We start from the raw sequence: 24298 nt of genomic DNA, 5'->3' as shown, positions 1-24298 counted from the left end.
TATTTATGCTTGAAAGAATTTAAAGGTCAGACATAATTTAAGATTGAATCTCACCTATGCCATATATTAGTTGTATATCTATGAAAAATTTCTCAATCTCTCAGAAAACATTTTATTCATCTGTAAAATAGAGATAATGTTTGCTCAAAAATTGCTGTGTGGATTAAATGAGCTAATGTATAGAAAATGGTAAATAAATTTTAGTTATCCTCTAGCTTATGAACAATGCCTAAGACACAAAAAGTGAAACTTATTGAATAAATTCCACCTTTAATATGAAAACCCCAAAATAAGTTTTGGTTGGGTATTGTTCACGACTGTACTATGAAAACCCTGGTCAAGAGAGGCTGTTCTGCTGGAAAGATGCCATCCCAGAAAGAAGGCACCAGCTCAGCCACACCTCGCCAGCTACACCACCAGTGTGACAAGGGAAGGCAAAGGTTACCGGGGTCCAACCCCAGCAGGTCCAGGGGTTCCCAAAGGCGTAGACGGAGTCGGCGAAGAAGGAAGGACACAGAGACAGTGTTCAGTTGATCAGCAGCCTAGCCAGGGTCTCCAGCCAGGATCTCCAGCCAAGTTCTGGTCTGGATCTCCAGAGAGGTTCTGCTGTTTATTGTCTTGTTACATCCGTATTTATACCAGTTGATTTTAATCCTGTCAATTTCTATTGCAAAGGTTAGGGAGTTTCTTATCTCCATTCCAGGAAGTAAAGATTATGTAGCTTAAGCGTGATTGTTTGTAGTTAAAGTGATTAACTACCTGCCTGGCACTTAGTTAAGGAGTTTCATCCCCTCCCTGACTTCAGGGGAAAATCCCCACCTGGGGAAACAACCTTTCTCGGAGAGGTGACCTTGGTTAAAACACACAGCGCTAAGGGGAGCAAACATATTAAGAACAGTATGCTATATACGCCAGGTCCCTTGAAACACATGCTGTGCAGGTGTTTCTTTCCTGCAGCGACTGTGTCAAGCAGCAAGGATGGACCGGCTTCCGGCAAAAGGTAAAGGCAGTTCTGGAGATCCAGCCCTGTAGCAAGTAAAGATAGATGGCATGGTGGTATTAAAGATAATAAAACTTTGTCAAGAGAAAAGACAAGGAACTGAGGTAGTCCAAAGACTGCTTTTGGGCCTTGTTGTAGAAGATCGGCTTGAAATTACTAGCTGCTTTGCTTCCCCACAGCACCCAGAAGATGCTGCTGACTTTGACAATATCAAATGGAAATGATGCAGAGTGCTCGTGATGTAAACCCTGACCATCTCCACCTGCGCTGGTACCTGTCCACATACCGTGTGGCTTGTTTGTCATCCAGGCGCTCCTGGCTTCTCAGTTCAGTTACCAGCATGCCATCGAAGAGTGTGTGGTTCTCATTTATGACCCCATAAAAACTGCCCAAGGGTCTCTCTCACTGAAGGCATACAGACTGACTCCCAAACTGATGGAAGTTTGTAAAGAGAAGGATCTTTCTCCTAAAGCATTGAAAAAGGGAAGAATCACCTTTGAGCATATGTTTGAAGGGCTGATCCTAATTAAAAATTTACATCTGCTCAACAGACTAATGTGGGAACTTGAGAAGTCAGTTGTAGCAGATCATCAGGAATTGCTCAGTCTTACTAGCAGCAATCATTTGGGAAAGAATCTGCCATTGCTGATGGACAGCGTGGATAAAAGGAGCCAAGATATAGGTAAATATCACACATGCATAAGGAGCATGAGTAAACGGCGGCAGCAGAAACACTGGCAACAGTGGCATTGCCAGCAGACGCATATGCAGTGCCAGATTCGAGGAGAGCGCGCCCCCCCCCCCCCACTTCCTGAGGAGGATCTGTCCAACTCTTCAAACCATCCAGCCCCCAGCCAGGAAGGATTCTCGATTCTTTGCTGACCAGGTTAATACTTACTGCCGGAACATCAAGGAATTCACTGTCTAAAACGTAGGCAAACTCTTCATGGCCCAGGCTCTTCAAGAATGCAACTAAAAGGAGTTTCCAGAAAAGGACTTAATATTGACTCTTGCAGTCACATTGGGGAAACTCTTGGAAATAAATATATTTGCATAATGAAAAGCCTTACTGGCAAATAATATAAATTTTTAAAAAAGGAAGGCTGCGTAGCTATTTTTTTTCCTCTCAGAGTTGAATGCCTATGTACTCTTTGATCTAAATTTTTTATGACTAAAAACACTTCATAGAGAGGTAAGCCCCTGGATGAAGAAAGACTTAAATTTGCATGTAATCCCTCAAAATTTACATACAATACTTAGTACAAAAGTAATGTAAATATTTGATTTTATGACATATTATCTCTTAATTTTAATTCTTACTTGCACTTCAGTGGACTACTCATATAAATTTATAATACTGTATCATGTTTAAAAGGCAGTAGATATTTTGAGCTAAAGATGCTAATATTAAAATTGTTTAGATAATTTATTATAATAAATAAATATTACTACTGATATATTCATTAATATGATAATAGGAAACATTCAATGAAATACAAACATTTCTGGAATCAGTAATGAGTCTTACATGGAGCATCTTTGGTTATCAAATGACTGTGTTTGATTTCCAAGAAAATGGTGGGAACTTTAGAAACATAGGTGCCTCTTCAATATGACCTATTAAGAATCTATCCTGTTCTTATGAGGCTTCGGCTTATTCCAAGTTATTTCTCTATATAACTAATCTCTAATAATAAAAGGGTAATATGCTAATTAGACTGATGAAGCTGGGGCGGAGCGAAGGCCCTGGCCCAGGTGCCTGCCTTCGGCCGGAGGAGGGAAGCCCAGGTCCCGGGTGCCAGAACCTGGTGCGGCAGCCAGGGGAAGGAAGGCCTACTCTTGCACGAGTTTTTGTGCATCTGGCCTCTAGTAAATGTATAATATACAATAAATAATTGAAAAAGATGGGTCTATGTAGTCAGGATGTTGGGGAGAATTTGGTGTGGAAAAGGAAGAGTTAAAAAGGAAAATGAGTTATTAAGGAATGGTACCTCAATACCAGGAATTATAATCTGGCTTGATTTTGATATTTTGAGAGACACAATTAAAGATATATATTGATTTTAATTATTTTGAATAACAGAGTGTGGCACTAAGCCATACTTTGTGGCACTGAGCTCTTGTGGACTAGGTAGCACTTGGCATTTTGTGCAGGTTGCATGGTTATTGTAACATAGAAAGGAATCTAATAAGGGTTGGGTTCTAATAATACGTAAAGAGATGAAAGAGATTTTGAGGCTGGTTCAGATATCTGAAAGTGACCAAACAGTCATTCAAGGTAGCATACATTGTTGGTGTAGTATATTAGATATAGGAGCTCTGAGGCTAAGCAGAACATAATGATTGAATTTTTGGCAACTAATCTCTAAATTCTGCCTCTATATGTTGTATTCACTTCTAATATTCTTTGGGAGAGTAAAAGTGCTTATATTAAAAGTTGAAAATATGATGATGCAGATAGGTATCATTCTTCCTTGCTTAGAAATGAAATGTACGCTCCTTTAGGTGGAGATCATGTCTTGTCCATTCCTCATTTTAGGACAGAATTTAGCATATGGAATAAACTCAACAATTATTTATTAAATGAATAAAAATACAATTGATAAGTATAAATGATCATCCCATATTATGCTGAAAAATATTTCCTTTCCAGTATATATATATATATATATATATATCCTATATAATAAAGAGGTAATATGCAAATTAATCCTCACACACTCACAAGATGGCTGTCTATGACCAGGCCAGCAGGGGATTAGTGAGGAACGACCAAATGACTGAATAGCAGGCTGTGTGGGGTGACCAGGCCTGCGGGGTGGGGGGTGGGGGCAGTTAGGGGCAACGAGGCTGGCAGAGAGGGACAGTTTGGGGAGACCAGGCCGGCAGGGGGGGCAGTAAGGGGTGACCAAGCTAGCGGGAGGGGGGGGGCAGTTAGGAGTGACCAGGCTGGCAGGGGGCGCAGTTAGGGGTGATCAGTCCAACACACAGAGGCAGTGATGGGTGATCAGGCTGGCAGGCAGGTGAGCTATTAGGAGCCAGCAGTCCAGGATTGTGAGAGGGATGTCCAACTGTCGGTTTAGGCCCAGGATCCTGGGCCTAAACTGGCAGTCGGACATCCTCTGAGGGGTCTTGGATTGGAAAGGGTGCAGGCTGGGCTGAGGGCCCCCCCCCTCCTGTGCATGGATTTTGTGCACCGGGCCTCTAACATATATATATATATATATATATATATATATATATATATATATATATATATATTGACTATGAGCAAAGTTCATATATATGTGTATGTATGCACGTGTATGTAATATATAAATATAAAATCATATGAATATGAGTGAAATATTACATAATTAATGGTAGTGTAAAATTTGAAGCCATGTATATTTGACTTCAGAGACCACACTCTTAAGCAATGTATATAGGTTTATAAAGATGTCTAAAGAGCAAATTAACCTTTATGTTTTTACTACCTTTTAGTAAACTAAAAATAATTCACTTTTAACAAAATGTTTATTTTTTTCACTTCTTTATGCTGTCACCTACATGCAGAGAATAAAGAAAATGATGTGCCTTTCTCTCTATTTCATTTATATCATTTCCTTGTTTTTAGTATATTATTCTAAAGATAGTAGAGTACACCAATGAATCTGGCTATGAATGTGTTCAGGGTAAATTTTATTCTTACTTCCTCTTTTTTTTTTTTTTAAATAAAGCATGAATCCACTTCCTAGTGTTATTCCATTACCTATTCTATACAAGCAAAAACAAACTTATATAGAACACATATGTATCAATATAAAAAATATAAAAGCATAATGATTTTTTCCTCCACTTCTTTTATTGGTTTGGAGCCATATATCTGAACTCTGGATAACTCTTCATTCTGCAAAACTCTTAGCAGGTTTCTCAGTCTGGACATCCTCCAGAATTCTGTCTTCTTCTGGACTCTACTCAACCTGGCAGCCTTGTAAGTCACCTGATAAATTACTTGGAGCAGTATTCTCAAATGTCATATATGCTGCTTCCAAAATTCAAACAGACTCACCAAATTGTGTATCTCTTTCTTAAAGGTAGCAAGTGCAAGATACAACCTGTCCTTTATTTTAAAAGGAATATCCTAAAAATAAACATACCACTGGACTCCTAAGACTCTCTTTAATGATCTGGCTCATGAATCTTTGCAGATTCATCTTCCATCCTCTAGCTCAAATGTTTCTAACTAGGCCATCCAGAGAACTTGTGCTTTATGCTCGCCAGTTTCAATTAGCATGTCATGTTCTTTTTCTCTATAGAAATACAGTGAAATTCTGCAGAATATGAGGATGAACAAGCATCCTATCCTATATAATAAAAGGGTAATATGTAAATTGACCCTAATGGCAGAATGACCAGTTGCTATGATATTCACTGACCACCAGGGGGCAGATGCTCAATGCAGGAGCTGCCCCCGGTGGTCAGTGCACTCCCACAGGGGGAGCACCGCTCAGCCACAAGCCGGTCTGACAGCTGCTAATGCAGCAGCAGTGGTGGGGGCCTCTCCCAGGGAGTGGACCTGAGCATCAGTCGGACATCCCCCTTGGGCTCCCAGGCTGCCAGAGAGATGTCTGACTGCCAGCTTAGGCCCAATCCCCTGACCAAGCGGGCCTCAGTCAGCAGGTGGACATCCCCTAATGGGTCCCAGACTGCAAGAGGGCACAGGCCAGGCTGAGAGAGCCTCCGTTCCCTGAGTGCAAGAATTTTCATGCACTGGGCCTCAAGTGTACTATATTATGACAGACTGAGAGCAAGTGATTTAACATAGTATTGGACCATGCCTGTGATTATTTGCTGCCCCTCCTATGTAAAGGTGGGCTGAGTTTTAAAATTACCTTTACTGATGGGGATTGAACCAAATATATTTGCCAGATCAATAGATACATACTAAATAGATACATACATGTTGTGTTGGTGTGTTTAAGTAAAATTAATACACCCACATTGCAGCTGCAATCAGAGATATTTAGTTAAGTCTACAGTATTCTATTGTCATTCATATCATTTTTATAAGAGCCATTCAAATTGCAAGAGAATTAAATGGGAATATCATGTGAACCATTACACGAATATCCTTGAATCATTGAGGATGGCACTAATCTCTACAATTCCACCCAGAAAATGGTGTTGCTTCTTAAATTTCAGGGGTGAGATAAACCAGGGGTTTCACTTGGTTCTTATGCTACTATAATGGCTCTTTCTCCACCGGTCAATTAACCAATATAAGGGTTTTTCCAGCTGCAAATGTACCTACACAATTAGGTTCGTGGTAATCAAGAAAATCATAGAGGGGTCTTTAGATTTGTTGCCCTAGACCAGCCGTGGGCAAACTACGGCCCGCGGGCCGGATCCGGCCCGTTTGAAATGAATAAAACTATTGAAAAAAAAGACCGTACCCTTTTATGTAATGATGTTTACTTTGAATTTATATTAGTTCACACAAACACTCCATCCATGCTTTTGTTCCGGCCCTCCGGTCCAGTTTAAGAACCCATTGTGGCCCTCTAGTCAAAAAGTTTGCCCACCCCTGCCCTAGACTCTTTTATTACACTGTTCACTTTAGCCCACAGTGTAGTGGGCAGTCATGTGTGCTTTCAGTTCCCTGATATCAGTGTCACTTTATCTTGAGGCACTGAAAAGGTTTGGAAATTCGCCTTTTTTGTACAGTTATTCTGGTAAATGTGTTGATGTCCTCTTGGGGAAATACTGACGGGGTATTTGATTCTCTATGTTTGCTGAGGTGCTGCAAACCTCTGAGAAACACATCACAAAGCCCAGCCCCTACACCTAAAGAGAAGGAAGTCAAGATCTACCTCTTGAATGGAGAAGTGTCAAATAATTTTGGAAAGATTTCAATACTGCTGTAATGTATGATAGTGGAAAGAACGTGTTAACCACAGAATTTTATTTTGTTTCAGAAAATATCCCAAAGACACCCTCTAATGCATTTGTCCTGTTTGTTGCTTTATTTCTCTTAGACTTGGTGGGAATAACAAAAACAAAGTGAATTCCTTGCTCTGATTATCCTTAACTTTTTTGGCTGGATATTACACCTTTTCTATGTTTAGGACAGATTATTTCCAGCCAAATCACTAGGTTATTTCAAATGGAAAATAATCCATCCTTAGGAAATCAAGAGTGGGATAGAAAGCTAAATAAATGATAAGTACTTTTATGTAAATAGGGTAGATAACCTGCAAAATTATTTCGAGTTACCTAATATTTCTGATACTTAATTTTCTATTTGTAAAATGAAGTGGTCAAACAAGATGACTTCTAAGTTCTGCCAAACTTGAACATTTTATAATTATATTAGTTTTATTTGCCTTACAAATCTCTACCTTCCTTTTCAGGGAACTATGCTGGCCTAAGTGGTTTTAACAAAGCATCATCTATATCTTACTTCTTTTCCCTTAGTATCTTCACTATGTTCATGGCTGCACATCGAATTTGACAGATAACCTAGAATATTTTGCCACTCTTCATTAGAAAGTAACTTCTTTCAAGATTAATAATTAAAAGGAAAGGATTGATGTTTTTATCTTAATTGTTGTTGAAGACTTAACTTGGAACTGGCCATTTAAGTTCATGTATTAGGGAAACATTTAGCTATGTCTTTAGGGAGTATATGTATTAGAAGCTTGTACATATTTTGATCTGATAAAGCTGGCAGGATATTACTATATTCAGGAAAGCTTACTTGTTCTCCAAGGCTAAGTATTTAGATAGACGTTCAAATGCAATCATCCAGGATTCATCACGATTTTTCCTGTTCCTTTTTATCTTCTCTCCACAGAGCCCCCTCTGATCACTTTCCTTTGCTATCAATACCTGATCTGAGGACATTCTCTCAGTCCCTCTTACCTTGTGTTGAATTGAGCAGCATCGTCCTAACTGCAAACATGGCACTAGCTATGGAATAAAAAAGCCCATTCTCCAATAAAAACTAAGCCTTAAAATACTTATATCCTGCCCTAACTGGTTTGGCTCAGTGGATAGAGCGTCGACCTGCGGACTGAAGGGTCCCAGGTTCGATTCTGGTCAAGGGCATGTACCTTGGTTGCGGGCACAACCCCAGTGGGGAGTGTGCAGGAGGCAGCTGATCGATGTATCTCTCTCATCGATGTTTCTAAGTCTCTATCCCTCACCCTTCCTCTCTGTAAAAAAATCAATAAAATATATTTTTTAAAAAATACTTGTATCATTAAGACACATGATGAAGTTTTGCCTATCTGAAGTATTAACTAAGGGGTGTAAGTGTATGTCTTCAAAAGAGGAGACATGGAAATGATACAAGAGCTTTTGATCATGGGACAAGAGAGAGGACAAATCTAGAAGAGAAGAATTTCACAAGAATGGGAGGCCAGGGAATCTAAATCAACTTCCAACTACTTCAGATTTTTGCCTGGGGGAGCCTTTGGAGCTTTCATCTTGCAAGGGTGCCTTGCTGGGTGCCCACAGCTTTACTGAGCTGTGCTGCCGGGCTCGGTGCCAGGCTTTATTACAGGCACTTGACGATCACACAGTAGACATCAAGGCTGTAAGACTGGAAAGGCAAATACTTTTGTTTCTGTTTGACAGGTGATAACACCGAGCCCCAGAGGGCCCACTCACATGGACATGGTCGTGCCAGAAGCGCACCAAGAATGCGGGTCTCCTCCTTGTTCTCCCTAGACCGTGAATACAATTCAGACTTTAGGTGTATAATTTTCATAAAGTGTGTCCTGTTTTCTTTCATTTTGTACCTATTTCTTTTCACCTCCCTTCTTGCAGTGCTGTTCTCTCATTTTCCTTCCCTCTATTTTCCAGGCACCTTTTGCATCGTGGCTTTGATATGGTGTATGTTGCCCCATCATCTGAAATAAACTCAGTCAGAGATTTCCAGTCTAATCTCTGCCGTAAGCATGCAGGCCTAGGGGTCAGGGAGGCAGGAGGCATGCCAGCACATTGCATAAGTGCCTGGGTCATGTAATCAGATACTGTGACACGGGACAAAGTAGCAAGGGGAGCCAAAGAAGTAAAACAGAGTGAAAGAGAAAAGGGGAAAACTACAGAATTACTAGCACAACCCCCTAGAAGCAGAACAGGCTGTTAGGTTCTGCAGCTATACTGTTTACTGTTCATAACCACAGGAAAGACGTCTAAATAAAATCCAGAATCTAACTATGTGAAAATGTGTCAGGCCACTCGACCCATGATCAAAGACAAGAAATAGACATTTCCTTTGCTGCTCAGAATGTGTGACCTGCCTGGGCAGAGCTGGGATATGCAAGGCTGCAGTGGAGGCCTGGTTAGCTCACTAGTAGTGTTTGCAGCTCGTTTTTCTCTGAAATTCGTTTCAGGTTTTGTTCCAAGGGATTACAGGAGACTCAGGAAATGTCTTAGAATATACTTTGATGTAATCTTGTTTTAGGCAAGCAATCTTGTTTACATTTTTTAAACAACTGAAAAGGAAAGGGGTTTTATTTCATATAGCATTTTCTCATTCCAGGCATCATCATTTCACCTCAAACAACTGTTCCATAATATTTGTTTAAATATTTGGACAAAAAATAGGTAATCAGTACATTCTAGTTTTAAATACAGTGACGGTTAGAAAATGATTGTAGTAAGGGATGCTTGAGGAAGGCACGAATGTCTACCTATCCCTTGTAAAAGAACTTCAAGATGATGTTTTTTCAAATCATGTTATTTAACCCCAGCTGTTAGAGTCCTTATTGTCACCAGTTATCTATACCAAATATTTTAAAAATAGCTTTTATATTACAAAAAGAAACATTCTTGGAGTGTGTGTATGAGACTCTTCTGGATGTGGGAGAATTTAGGATATGAGCTCATTCTGTGTATTTACAGCTCAATTCCCCTAAGGAGGAAATTTAATACCTTTTCATTTATAGGATCTTCCAGGTGGAAGACAATTGTTCTTAAGTCATTATGTTTTGATTTGGTTTTTTTTTTTTTTCCAATCAAAATTCTTTGGCTTGAAACATATTTTATTTTAAGCTGTATAGTTGGTAGAATGATTTGGAGAAGAAGGTACAAGAGGGAAAATTTGATATGCTATTTCTTGTAATTTCTTAATGAATCTTCAATTGTGTGATGAACTCCCCCAAAGGCTATTTTTTTATTGCGTAACAGTGACACTTAATGAAGATCAACTATTGTATCAAAAAATTAGGAAATTCAATGTTATTACTTAGGATATGAAAAGAATGATAGAAACAAAATAGTTAAACTAAATTCATTATGACAACTTAGTCCTCATTTATTTAGCCTTTGCCTCTATTGGATTCTTAATTTTTTTTTTATTTTTTGGTTGGACAAGTATTTTTTGATGTTCTAAACACCTAATATTATAGTTCATTTTGACCACTATTCTTAGATATTATGACAGCAAATATCTACTGAGCCTAAACATACATACACACACACACACAACAAAACAAAACAAAACAAAAACAAAACAAAAACAAAAAACAAAAACAAGAAACAAAAAAATCTCTGATTCTGATATCAGGTCTTTTGTTCATTTCAATTTTGTATAGTGATGAGTCCACTGCCAAGTGTAGAATTCATATAATCCACAATGGCCATGATTCTGATACCTTTGGTTCATAGTTGAGAAAAGGTGATCCTTGATCTTTAAAAAACATTAGTTGAGGCAGTTGAGTATTGGGAAATCATCCTAGTGACAGTGTTTGGGAAATAAAGGTTCATGGGTGATCCATCAGAAATGAAATGAAATTCATTGGCCATGGTGGACTGTAGTTGCAAAGGTAAAAAGAGTAACTGGCTACCATGATAAGGAAGATGCTACAATGAAACTAAATATGAACACTTGATGAGGAGCTACTCTAGCAGCAATGGTAAAGAGTAAGGCCTGGCTAAAAAATAGGATGCCTTCCTCATCTTCTATATCATCTGCACTATAGTGTTCATTACATGAGAGCCTTAAGGATGGTTAATGTGTTGTCTGACAACTAAATACCTGTAAGGTAGAGTGTAGTAGCAAGGGTAGAAGTAGTATGAGGATAGGTATACACTGTATACTGAGGGAACATGAGCCTTAAATTTCTTGGAGACAAACTCAGTGTAGTGTAAAGACCAGGAGTTTGTAATGGAGTCTCCTCTATTAGTTATGGAACCTTGAGGAATGCATTTAACTCTTCTCATCTGCCTCATATCTGACTTGAGTTAGCACTATCAATTTCCATTCACTTCAAATAAATTGCTTTATGTATATGTGCTAGCCAGTCTGGTTTTCATAGTCATAAGTCATCAGAAGAATTTTTAGTTCCTTTACAAGTTTTTCATGCTGACTCTAAGTGGTAACTGGTCTGATTAAAATATTTTCCTCAATATTATTGTTCATTGGTCATGGGTCTAGAGCAGTGGTTCTCAACCTGGGGGTCGAACGACCCTTTCACAGGCGTCGCCTAAATACATCCTGCATATCAGATATTCACATTACGATTCATAACAGTAACAAAATTACAGTGATGAAGTAGCAATGAAAATAATTTTATGGTTGGGGGTCACCACAACATGAGGAACTGTATTAAAGGGTTGCGGCATTAGGAAAGTTGAGAACCACTGGTCTAGAGGATCGGGATTCAATAAAAGTATTGATTGATAGTTGATTATTTCTTTAAGGTATTGATTAATACATGCACAGTGATGACTGCAAAACTATAGTCACTTCCTTCCAGGGACTCATAATTTAGTGAATAATGATAATTAATAATACAAGGCAGCATTTGTTAATTTTCAAATGAGTGTCACTGACAGTAAATTTCTCCAGGTGTTTATAAGAAAAAACAATCTCTCTGAATAGAGCGGCCCATAAATTCTCTGTGTTCCTGACACCAATTTGTCCACCGTTCATAAGAAACAAAATGCTCAACTAAATGAGCATTCTTCTCCAAGATGAATTAGCTGGTGCTTATGTTGACTTTTGTCTTGATTATCACCATAAGCAACATATCCTTTATTTCTGTTTTGTACATGACTGGGAGCAGCAGCAAACATAAGTGGAGACAGTAGTAGTTTCTGAACATATTTCATTTATGCTTTAAAAACAAATGTTTTTCAGGCCACAATGCAAAATTATTAGAAGTGTCTATAATATGACTGTAAACGTGAAAAACTTTCTTAAAAAGAAAACTCCTAAGATATAAGAAAAATAGAAAACCATTAATTCTATTCATAAAATCAATTAGTGAAGATTAATCTAGGATCTGGGTTCTTGACAGAGGAAAAAATAAGTTGCTTTGACAATATATCTTGATTCAATCTCTTACATTGCGATTGCATAAAAACATTTTAAAATTTTATTAAGCCTTCAAAATAGTTGACCTAACTACCCTTTCCTGAGGGAAATTGTGATAAAAAAAAAAAAAAAGCATATGTGGCTAACTGTTCGTTTGGTGGTTATTCAAAGGCTTGCAAAAGAAATATTGTGAATTTATAGAATTATCAATGGAAAGTCAGATGATGGCAACAACTTTCACTAATTCTCTGAAACTATTCAAAGGCATCCACTGAGATACCTCACATAATGTAGGAATGTAAAAAAATCTTTTCTGGTTCTTATGTACCCTTTCTAAATGCTTTATATGGGTCTTAGAGAATGTCTAAGTATTGCTCAGCAATTTAAGATAGATAGGACTATTGTTGAGACCATCCTCAGGATATTTAAGCTCTTTACAGGTCAGAATGCTGCACAAGTTACTCAGTTTCTATAGTTTCTTCCTGTGAAGATGTAAGTGAAATTCTCACCATGGGCAAAAATAGTAAAGGGATCTGGAAATCCCATCTAGTTGTTTAATTTAAAAAGATCTTCAAAAATGGAGCAGGGAAACTGGGTGTGGGAAGGGAGGAAAGGAAGATGGAGAGTCACTGGTCACATAGATCTTTTGCTGTTAGTGCTTCGTTGGCGCTTATTGGAGTGTGTGAATATTAGCTGATGTCTTTGGATAAGCTGGTTTTCTAATTGGCCCAGAGATGACATGGCTCAAAAATGTGAAATTGGGTGGCTTTTGTCCTCAGAGTATTACCAGCCCTCCCTTTGTCACCTGGGTAGTATATCAACCTCTCAATTGTCTATTCTACTGCCCAGAAGTTTCTTCACATACCTCATTGGGATAATTTGCCCCATTAATTTATGTAGAAAGCCTTCAATGTGACAGGCACGGTACTCAACAAAGATAAATTCACCAAGTTGTGACTGGCAAATAACTAAGACAACACTCCAAGGGAATTTATATTATAACTAGAGGCCCGGTGCACAAAAATTTGTGCACTCGGGGACGGGTTCCCTCAGCCCGGCTTGTGCCCTCTCGCAGTCTGGGACCCCTCTGAGGATGTCCACCTGCTGGCTTAGACCCACTCCCCGGGGGATCAGGCCTAAGCTGGCAGTCAGACATCCCTCTGGCAGCCCAGGAGCCCTCAGGGGATGTCCACTTGCCAGCGGGGAGCAGGCCTAAGCTGCAGTCAGACATCCTTAGTGCTGCTGAGGAGGCGGGAGAGGCTCCTGCCACCACCACTGTACCGGCAGCCATCAGCCTGGCTTGTGGCTGAGCAGAGCTCCCCCTGTGGGAGCGCACTGATCACCAGAGAGCAGCTCCTACATTGAGCGTCTGCCCCCTGGTGATCAGTGTGTGTCATAGTGACCAGTCATTTCCAGTCGTTCTGCTGTTAGGGTCAATATGCATATTACTCTTTTATTATATAGAACTAGAGACCCGGTGCACAAAAATATGTGCACTCGGGGTGGGGGGAGATCCCTCGGCCCAGCCTCTGCCCTCTCACATTCTAGGACCCCTCGGGGGATGACCACCTGCTGGTTTAGGCCCACTCCCTGGGTGACTAGGCCTAAGCTGGCAGTCAGACATCCCTCTGGCAGCCCAGGAGCCCTCAGGGGATGTCCACTTGCCAGCGGGGAGCAGGCCTAAGCTGCAGTCAGACATCCTTAGTGCTGCTGAGGAGGCGGGAGAGGCTCCTGCCATCACCACTGTGCTGACAGCCATCAGCCTAGCTTGTGGCTGAGCAGAGCTCCCCCTGTGGGAGCACCCTGACCACCAGGGGGCAGCTCCTTCATTGAGCATCTGCCCCCTGGTGGTCAGTGTGTGTCATAGTGACCAGCCATTCCCAGTCTTTCTGCTGTTAGGGTCAGTTTGCATGTTACCCTTTTACTATATAGGATAAAGGCCTGGTGCACGGGTGGGAGCTGGCTGGTTTGCCCTGAAGGGTGTCCCGGATCAGGGTGGGGGTCCCCACTGGGGTGCCTGGTCAGCCTGGGTGAGGGGCTGATGGCTGTTTGCAGCTGGTCACACCCCCTTCAGGGTGGGGGTCCTCACTGGGGTGCCTGGCCAGCCTGGATGAGGGGCTGATGGCTGTTTTCAGGCTGCCTGCACCCCCTTTAGGGTGGGGGTCCCCACTGGGGTGCCTGGCCAGTCTGGTTGAGGGGCTGAGGGTTTTGAGGCTGGCCAAGCCCGTGGGTGACTGAAGCTCCCAGCCTCTCCTTTTTTTCTTTTTTTTTTATTCTAGGATTTATTTACTTTTTATAATTGAAACTTTGTTGCCGCTCCAGCTCCGAGGCCACAGCCCACTTAAAGCAGGTTTCTGGGGTTTGTTTAGCTTCTATAATTGAAACATTGTTGCTTTCGGAGCTCAGAGCCGGACCACGGCAGGTGGGGAACCTTGGCTTCCTCCATCACTGGAGCAAGCAAGCCTCTTGCTCGCTTCAGCTGCGTGGCTGCCAGCTGCCATCTTTGTTGGTGGTTAATTTGCATATCTCGCTGATTAGCCAATGGGAAGTGTAGCGGAGGTATGGTTAATTTCAATCTTTGTCTATTATTAGATAGGATGTGATAAAGTCCCTATTTGACATGAAGGCAATATACTAGCGTTCTCATTTGAAGTATCATTAAGAAAAGTAGAAATAACAATTTTAGACTCAGTGATTTATATTATCTCTTTGATCCTACCAATTTCTTAATATAACTAGCATATTATAGTGAGATAAATCTAATCAGTTTCTTCTGCTTTGGTATGCATGCAAAGCAAACATAAAATTTTATGACTTTTTTTCTCTAATAATTTCCACCCTTGATCTTTTCTATTCTAATCTAATCTCTGATTTAGCTTCCAACATCTAATATTTACATATCCATCCATATTTCAGGTGGGCTCCATATTTCCATTCCTAGTCATCAAGGCCTTTTGGACTGAATATCTCAAAGTGTCTTGCTGTCCAAATGGAAAATTGTTGATAAACACTGAAGCTTGGGAATAGTCATATAAAGTCATTATATCTTTATTTTCAGTTTTAAAAAGTCCAAAATACAAAGTTAAAAGATAAAAAACCATAATAAAAGTCATATTCAGATATTGTGTCTGTGGACAAGATGAGTACAAAGTTGACTTTTTATAGGAGAGAGAAGTTTATAGGAAGACTAACAGGTCTAATTGCTTCCTCTGCCCATTAAAAAGCACACAAATATGCCCATTAAAAAGCATAAGTATTTTCTGCTTTATGAATTTTGTGTGCAATGAAAGTCTTTATGTAAAAGACTGTCAGGCTCCTATGGTTTCTAAGTTTCCTTGATGGGGTGACGTCATGCAAATCCTGAACAAGAGTTAGGCCTTAAAATCGTAACTGCTGGACTCACTCACTTCTATGTTGTGGTCACCGTTGTTAACTCAATTTTAAAATTCCATAGGTCTGTTTCTTTTTTAACACATCACTATGATTAGGGACCAGATGTTTCCTTTAGATCAGGTTAGAGCTTCTTAGTTGCTTCCCCTTTTGTGTTTATAATTCATATAAACTAGCATCTCTGTGCAGTTGTTTGAAAGACATTACAGTCTAGAGTCCTTGAACTGGAAGCTTGGGATAATGTTTCAGGGACAAGGAAGGAAACGCTATGTAAAAAATGGAAAAAACAAAAAGTATGCTAACATAGTGTATAGATATACCAGATGAGGCTAAGAAAAAAATATCATTCTCCAACTTCTTTAACTGTGATCTTAATGTAGACAGAAAAAAATGTATTCTAGCGAAATGCTCCAATTTGCCTTGTTGCTTTATTTCAATATTCAGGTAAACTTTTAATAAGTGTCTTTTAGATATGACTATTTCAATGACTTAATATTCTCATTGTATCATTAAATATTCTATTATATACCATTTAACGGGGGGGGGGGGGTGTGGTTACTAACAAAGTTTCTTTTGATATAACTTTTGCTTCATATGACCAAATGGAAAATATGCACCATCAAAAGGCATTCAGGATTGTACCAGCTATTATAAAATCAAGTTAGTCAGGTCCTATTAATTTATCATATTTTTGTTGCATTTTAAAAATGATATAATTAACGTTTAAAGAGGCTAAGTGACCTAGCATCAGACATCTAATAAGGAGGAGAATCAGCACTCCCACTTACAAGCACGACCTGATCTCCTGACTCAGAATTGTGTAAGTGTTAAGTGCAACCACTAATTGAAAAGCACATTACTTTCTTTGTCAATAGAACAAAAACATCATTAAAAATACATTCTAGGTTTTCTTTCAGCTTTTCAGAAGTCTTCTGTACAAGATTGAAATGACTCTCAACCAGGCTGTCATTTAATTTTCGAACATATTGAATTATTGAGTTCTGTATTTTATCTAAATCTCATTGCAAGCAGTTACAAATTGTTTTTGCCTGAAAAACTACACTATTTCTCAAGGTATCATTAGATTTAAAACCAATGTATTTCAGAGGAAAAAAAGGATAAGGTAGTACCTTTTTCTTTTTTTTTTAAGCAAATGCTGTATTTTAGGGACAAAGGCCAACTTTTTTCTTTTTTAAGGCCAACTTCTTCAAAGTCTTATCAAAATTATGATAAGAAAGCATGTATGACTAGGAAAAAGAAGTCATTAAATTCTGTTTGTTTTGCATGCATGCAGATTCACCACCCAGAAGAAACTAATTGGGTTCATTTCATTATCCAACAATCCTATCTAATAAAAGAGAAACATGGTAATTAGCATATGACCGCTACCCTTCCCATTGGCTAATCAGGGCGATATGCAAATTAACTGCCAGCCAAGATGGCGGCCGGCAGCCAGGCAGCTTAAACTGAACATGAGGCTTGCTTGCTTCAGTGACGGAGGACTGCAACATTCCCCACCTGCCTTGCCGGCCTCTGAGCCTGCAGTTTGAAACATTGTAATAAATATAGAAGCTAAACAAAACCCCAGAAACCTGCTTTCAGCTGGCTGGGATCTCAGAGCTGGAGTTGATACAGAGTTTCGATTATAGAACCTAAACAAACCAGATACCTGCTTTCAGCAGCTGAGGCCTCAGAGCTGGAGCCAGAGCTAAAGCTGGCCCAGAATAAAAAAGAAAAAAAAAAGAAAAAAAGGAGCAGTTGGGAGCTTCAGTCCCAGCCTGAAAACAGCCCTCAGCCCCTCACCCAGACTGTCCAGGCACTGGGGACCCCCACTGGGGACCCCCACCCTGAAGGGTGTGTGACCAGCTACAAACAGCCATCATCCCCTCATCCAGGCTGGCCAGGCACCCCAGTGGGGACCCCCACCCTGATCCAGGACACCCTTCAGGGCAAACAAGCCAGCCCCCACCCATGCACCAGGCCTCTATTCTATATAGTAAAAGGGTAATATGCCTCCCAGCACCAGGATCAGCGGAGCCTCGAGGCCTCCCGGCACCAGGATCAGCGTGAGAGGGGGCAGCGCCCAAACCCCTGATCGCCCTGTGGCTCTATGTGTAACGGGGGCAGGGCCACAACCTCCCTATCGGCCCTGCTCTGTTCCTGACAGGGCAAGGCGCCCCAACCCCCTGATCGGCCCTGCTCTGTGCCTGATAGGGGAGAGCTCCCCAACCCCCTGATCGCCCTGTGGCTCTGTGTGTGATAGGGTGCGGTGCCCCAACACCCCCACCCCATGGGCCCTGCTCTGTGTGTGACAGGGTAGAGCCATAACCTACCCATCGGCCCTGCCCTGAGTGTGACAGTGGTGGCGCCCCACCCCCTGATTGGCCCTGCTCTGTGGGTGATAGAGGGTGGCGCCCCAACCCCCTGATCGGCCCTGCTCTGTGGGTGATAGAGGGCGGCGCCCCAACCCCCTGATCGGCCCTGCTGTGTGTGTGACAGGGGGCGGTGCCCCAACTCCCCTATCAGCCCTACTCTGTGAGTGACAGGGGGGAGCTCCTCAACCCACTGATTGGCCCTGCTCTGTGTGTGACAGGGTATGGAGCCCCAACCCCCCTGATGGGCCCTGCTCTGTGCGTGACAGGGGGTGGCGCCCCAACCCCCTAATCGGCCCTACCCTGAGCGTGACTAGGGGTGGCATCGCAACCTCCCGATCCGCCCTGCTCTGTGCATGACAGGGGGCGGCACCCCAACTCCCCAATTGGTCCTGCTCTGAGCCTGACCAGGGGCTCCACCTAGGGATTGGGCCTGCCCTCTGCCACCCGGGAGCAGGCCTAAGCCAGCAGGTCATTATCTCCCAAGGTGTCCCAGACTGCAAGAGGGCACAGGCCGGGCTGAGGGACCTCCTCTCCCCGCCCCCCCCCCCCCCCAGTGCACAAATTTTTGTGCACCGGGCCTCTAGTTTTATTTATAAATGTACATAGAGTATATCAAAAATTCTTAAAACACATATCTTTAAATTATCAAATTTCTCTTTTAAAATGAATATTTTAACAAATCTTTTTTTCAGGCCACAATGTAAAATTATTAGAAGTGTCTATAATATGACTTTAAATGTGAAACACTTTCTTAAAAAGAAAACTCCTAGATGTAAGAAAAATAGAAAACCATTAATCCTACTCATAAAATAAATTAGTGAAGATTTATCTAGGACCTGGGTTCTTGGTAAAGGAAAAAAGAGGTTGCTTTGACAATATGTGTTGATTCAATCTCTTACATTGCAATTGCATAAAAACATTTAAAAATATTATTAAGCCTCCAAAATAGTTAACCTAACTGCTCCTCCCTGAGGGAAACAATGATAAAAAGCACATACAGCATGCTGTTCATTTAGTGGTTATTAAAAGGCCTGCAAAAGAAAGATTGTGAATTTACAGAATTAACAATGGAAAGTCAGATGATGGCAACAATTTTCACTAATTCTCTGAAACCATTCAAAGGCATCCACTGAAATACCTCACATAATGTAGGAGTGTAAAAAAATAGGTGGTAAAGGAATTAGACCCAAGTGGACTTTATTATTAAACCCCAAACTGTTAAACACAGGGTGGCCATTTTGGTAACCATCTAAGTACCATGGTAGAATATTGATTTTTCCAAGTTCTGAGACCTAATTGAAAACTTTCCACTAAAAATACTAAGAAGCCCTAATTGCCGATGGAATGAGCCTAAGCAAAGACCGTATGATAAAGCTGAGGTTCATATTCCAGGTGAAGAACTTAGGAGCACCAAGTCCAATGATGAGGCGTCAGGTTAAACTCAGAAAAGTGTTCAGAGCTAGATGACACAGTCAGCAATGCCATCAATACATTAAATATGCAAGGGAGTCTGAGTTGCACAGGCTCTCTGAGCTGAGCAGCGGAGTTGAGGCCCAGCAATGCAGATTAATTCCTCACATATTCTGAATGGAAACTTATTCCAATAATTTGATAAAATGATGTAGGAAAATTTCCTTTTCTTCATCAGTAATAAAAACTTACGATCTCAATAAGCACTCCCCCTTAATTTCCCTGTCCCTCCTCTGCCCCCCCCCAACACACCAGCCTATTTAAATTGAAAAGAAAAGGAAATAAATTATATTATTGCATGTTCAACAATTTTTGCATCTACAGTACCTGCTGGCAGATTTGTGGCACTTACACCAGCCATACCATATAACATTTATAATGTCTGCAGTCTTTCTTCACTCAAAAATGCATGGTAGACTTTAAGTTGGCTACACACTCCCTGTGGAGGCTGTGGAAACATTTAGGAAAACACTAAGGAAAACATCTTCGAGTTTCACCATCATGATGTGTCTTAGGAAAAATTATCACCCAGGGATATTTTCCAGGGACCCAGGGTTCAAAACCATAGCAGTGTCTGACATCAAAGGCACTGCTGGACAAGCAGTCATAGAAATTAATACATTAACAAAGCAATGAGGAGGGGGGTGAAGGGCACTGTATGTAATACTTTCAACAATAAAGATTTTAAACAACAAGCAAACAAACAAAAACTGGCAGGATCAGTAAAAAAAAAAATGTGTCCACAGTTCACTGGTCAGGGTGGGTCTGCATAGTCTTTATACCATTGACTTTTGCTGAAATGATGACCTAGCTAGTCTTTTATGGACTGGCCTTTATATTTTATCTGATTCTTTTGGACTAACAGATAAGTAGTTAAGTCTACATGGGCACTTTTCTTAAAATTTTCTATTTAAGTCTGTGCACTTTTAAATAGATTTGGTGTAGTTTATATTTAATCAGAGAGGTCACTGCTTCATTATGACACTTTTAACACCATTATGATAGTAGACAACTGTCTACAATTTAGTCAACCTACTGTATTGCTTTCTGCCACCTAAAAGGCAAAAATAAAAGAAAGCAAAACATATAACTTGTAGAAAATGAATATGAAAATGGAAGATCATGGAGAGTAATTGCAAAAGTTTAAGGCAGTGGTTCTCAACCTTCTGGCCCTTTAAATACAGTTCCTCATGTTGTGACCCAACCATAAAATTATTTTCATTGCTACTTCAAAACTGTAATGCTACTGTTATGAATCGTAATGCAAATATCTGATATGCAGGATGGTCTTAGGCGACCCCTGTGAAAGGGTCGTTCCACCGCCAAAGGGGTCGCGACCCACAGGTTGAGAACCACTGGTTTAAGGTAATATTAGTAACACTACGGCAAAAGGTAGTTACGGGTATCTTTTTTTTTTTTTTTATTGCTTAAAGTATTACAACGGGTATTACATATGTGTCCATTTTATCACCCCGCCCTAGACAGTCCCCTAGCCTCCCCTATCCCCCAGTGTCTTATGTCCATTGGTTATGCTTATATGCATGCATACAAGTCCTTTAGTTGATCTCTTACCCCCCTACCTCCTGCCCCCCAACCCTCCCCGACCTTCCTGCTGCAGTTTGACAATCTGTTTGAGGCTGCTCTGCCTCTGTATCTATTATTGTTCAAAAGTTACGGGTATCTTGAATGTTATTCTAATTTTCTTTTTTAAAACCCGGGGATAATTATAATTTCAAGAATAAGGAGAGTTGAAAATAGCAAAGCAAAACAGTCTTGGGAATGTAAATAGCAAAGCAAAACAGCCTTGGGGATGTTATCATAACTATGTATGGTGCCCTTTGTTATTTAATTATTTCAAAGTAAAAATTTTGCGACATCCATTAAAGATAGCAGAGTAGGTAAATACTGTGCTCACATCCTCCCACATCCACTTCAAAATTACAACTAAACTACAGAACCATAATGGAGAACCTTAAGTCTAGCTGAACAGATGTCTAGCTGAACAGATGTCCTATAACTAAGGATATAAATAAGAAGCCACATCGAGACTGGTAGGAAGGGCGGAGGCACAGAATGGGCTGGTCCCACACCCATGTGTGGTGCTTAAAACATTAGGGAAATATCTTGGCTATGGTGGACCCTCTGAGCCCATACTGTGTTCCCCAGCCCAGGGTTCCAGTGCTGAGAAGAGAAGTCCCTGTAATGTCTGGCTGTGAAAACCAGAGGGGATTGCAGCTGAATGAGAAAAAGAGCTGCTTGAGTCCCAGGCAATTCTTTTAAAGGGCCTATGAATGAACTTCTTTCTGACAGACTCCCTTGCTCTGAGCTCCAGCCCTGGAACGGCCTTTCAAAAGCACTGGCACATAGAAGGAAGAACTGAATTGTCTGGCTTCAGTGCAAGGGCTGGAGGGGCAGCTTCCTCCAAGACAGAGTGCTGGCAGGAGCCACTGTTCTATTGCTGAGCCCTCCCCCTGAATATGTAGGTGGACACCTTATCTAAGTTTCTCTCAACCTAGTTTCACTGTCCCAACCTGGTGATTCCCTGAGACCCTACCCCACCCAACTCTTGGACCTACCCCAGCCATTTTTAATGGTGTTTCCACACAAATGGTCTGTCTTGGCTCATGCTGAGTAAGGACTTTCCTAAAATCTTTCAAAGGTTTAATAACCCCAAACAAGTAATATCTGGCCTGAGGTGCCCTGTATCTCTTGCTAAGTTGCTCCAAACATGACATTAGTGCTAGCCAGCCTCAGTTCACAACTTAGCATCTCCCCTATTACCTCCAAGCCCAGCATAAGCAGAAAATAACTGCAGATCACTTTATAGGTCATACCAAGTGGCCCCGGACAGAGCAAAGGCAGAGGCTGACCTGGGCCTGCACCAGAGGTCCCAGAACCTGCACACCTACTGACTAGCTTCCGACTACACCAGAGCACCACCCAATCACCTCCACAAATGACATACCTGAAGGGTGGACTCTGTAGGCACTCGGGCCCCATTAAAGTGAATCCTGGTCTACGAACTCAACTCTGGCACAATAGCTCCTCTGCTATAATCATGACTAATCCTCATATGCAATCAGCCTGAGCATCAATTGCTTCCACTGAGGTGCCAACAGCCCTCAAGTCTCAACTACAACAGGAGCCCACACAAGGGACACACCTGGAGCACCTAGCCAGGTGACCAGGAAGACTGCCTGGACCCCACAAGACATCTACTACATCAGAGCACACTACCAAGGCTGGCAGCTATCGCAGCTCTACCTAATACAGAGAAGCAAACACAGGGAGAAGCCAAAATAAGAAGACAAAGAAACATGTGTCAAATAAAAAACAGGACAAACCTTGAGAAAAAGAACTAAACAAAATGGAGATAAGCAATTTAACAGATGCAGAGTTCAAAACACTGATTTATAAAGATGTTCAATGATCTCAGTGAGAACTTCAACAAAGAATAAAAAACATAATAAAGGACATGAAAACCATAAAGAAGAATCAGTCAGAAATAAAGAATAAAATAACTGACGTGAAGATTATATTAAAGGGAATCAATAGTGAATTAGATAAAGCAGAGAATTGAATCAGCAATTTGAGAGATAAGGTAGCAGGAAAAAAAAAAAGAAAGAAAGAAAAGAAACTGAAAAAGTGGGGATAGTTTAAGGGGCCTCTGGAACAACACTAACTTACCAATATTTGCATCAGAGGAATACCAAAGGAGAAGAGAGAGAAAAGAATTAAGGAATTGAAAACCTATTTTAAAAATAATAATGATAAACTTCCCTAACTTGGTGAAGGAAGTAGACATATGAATCCATAAAACTCACCGAGTCCCAAACAATATGAACTCAAAGAGACCCACACTGAGGAACATCATAATTAAAATACAAAGTTAAAAGACAAGGAGAGAGTTTTAAAAGCAGTAGGAAAAGTCAGTTACCTACAGGGAGCTACCAAAAAACTATCAGCTGATTTCTCAACAGACCCTTTGCAGGTCAGAAGGGATTGGCAAGAAATATTGAAAGTGATGAAAAGTAGGGATCTACAACCAAGATTACTTAACCCAGCAAGCTTATCATTTCGGTCATCTCCACCAAACCAGCCTTACAAGAAATGATAAAGGGACTTCTTGAAGAAAGAAGAGAAGGAGGAGGAGAAATGAATAATAAAATGGCAATAACTATATACCTATTAATAATTACTTTGAATGTAAATGGATTAAATGCTCTAATAAAAAGAATTAGGGTTGCTGAATGGATAAGAAAACAAGACCCATACATATGTTGCTTACAGAGAGCTACTTCAGATGGAAAAAAATAAATGGAAAAAGATGCTTCATGCAAATGAAAACAAAATAAAACAAACAAACAAAACTGGAGTAGTGTTGTAATGTACCCCGTGGATCACACAAGGATGCCTCAAGAAGTCGAATTAAAGAGTCACATTTATTGCAAATCCGGGACTAGGAGGGGGCATTTCGCTCTCCCAGATCTTATAGTGATAAGATGGCCGCAACACCAGATTTATATAGGCAAAGGTCACAAAGGTATTGATTACATCCCCACGTTTGGAATGAGGAACTTGATATACAAAAAAGCAGTTTACAGAAGCAGAAGCAGCATGTTATCTAAATTATAGTTTTGGGTCTCCGGATCACTGATTGACAGAAACACATTATCTAGAGCCCTCAGGTCTGGAATGAGGAACCTGGTCAGACTTAAGCATGTTATCTAAATTACAGTTTTTGGGTCTCTGGAA

At 40.7% G+C, this 24298-nt stretch overlaps 1 protein-coding gene and 1 pseudogene across 2 annotated transcripts in view; both read left to right on the top strand.

Moving 5' to 3' along the window:
• The window catches only part of CD36 (CD36 molecule (CD36 blood group)), a 275923-nt gene that overhangs the window by 148584 nt on the left and 103041 nt on the right, over positions 1 to 24298 (top strand). The gene's annotated exons all lie outside the window — the stretch shown is intronic.
• On the top strand, positions 930 to 1976 carry LOC308526781 (eukaryotic translation initiation factor 3 subunit H-like; annotated as a pseudogene). Its single transcript has one exon. The product of its transcript is annotated as a eukaryotic translation initiation factor 3 subunit H-like (transcript).

Source organism: Myotis nattereri (genome assembly GCF_964212035.1).
Source record: "Myotis nattereri genome assembly, chromosome: 11".
Lineage (NCBI taxonomy): Eukaryota > Metazoa > Chordata > Mammalia > Chiroptera > Vespertilionidae > Myotis > Myotis nattereri.
Note: the sequence above shows the minus strand (reverse complement) of the source record. Positions and strands in the feature narration are given on the sequence as shown.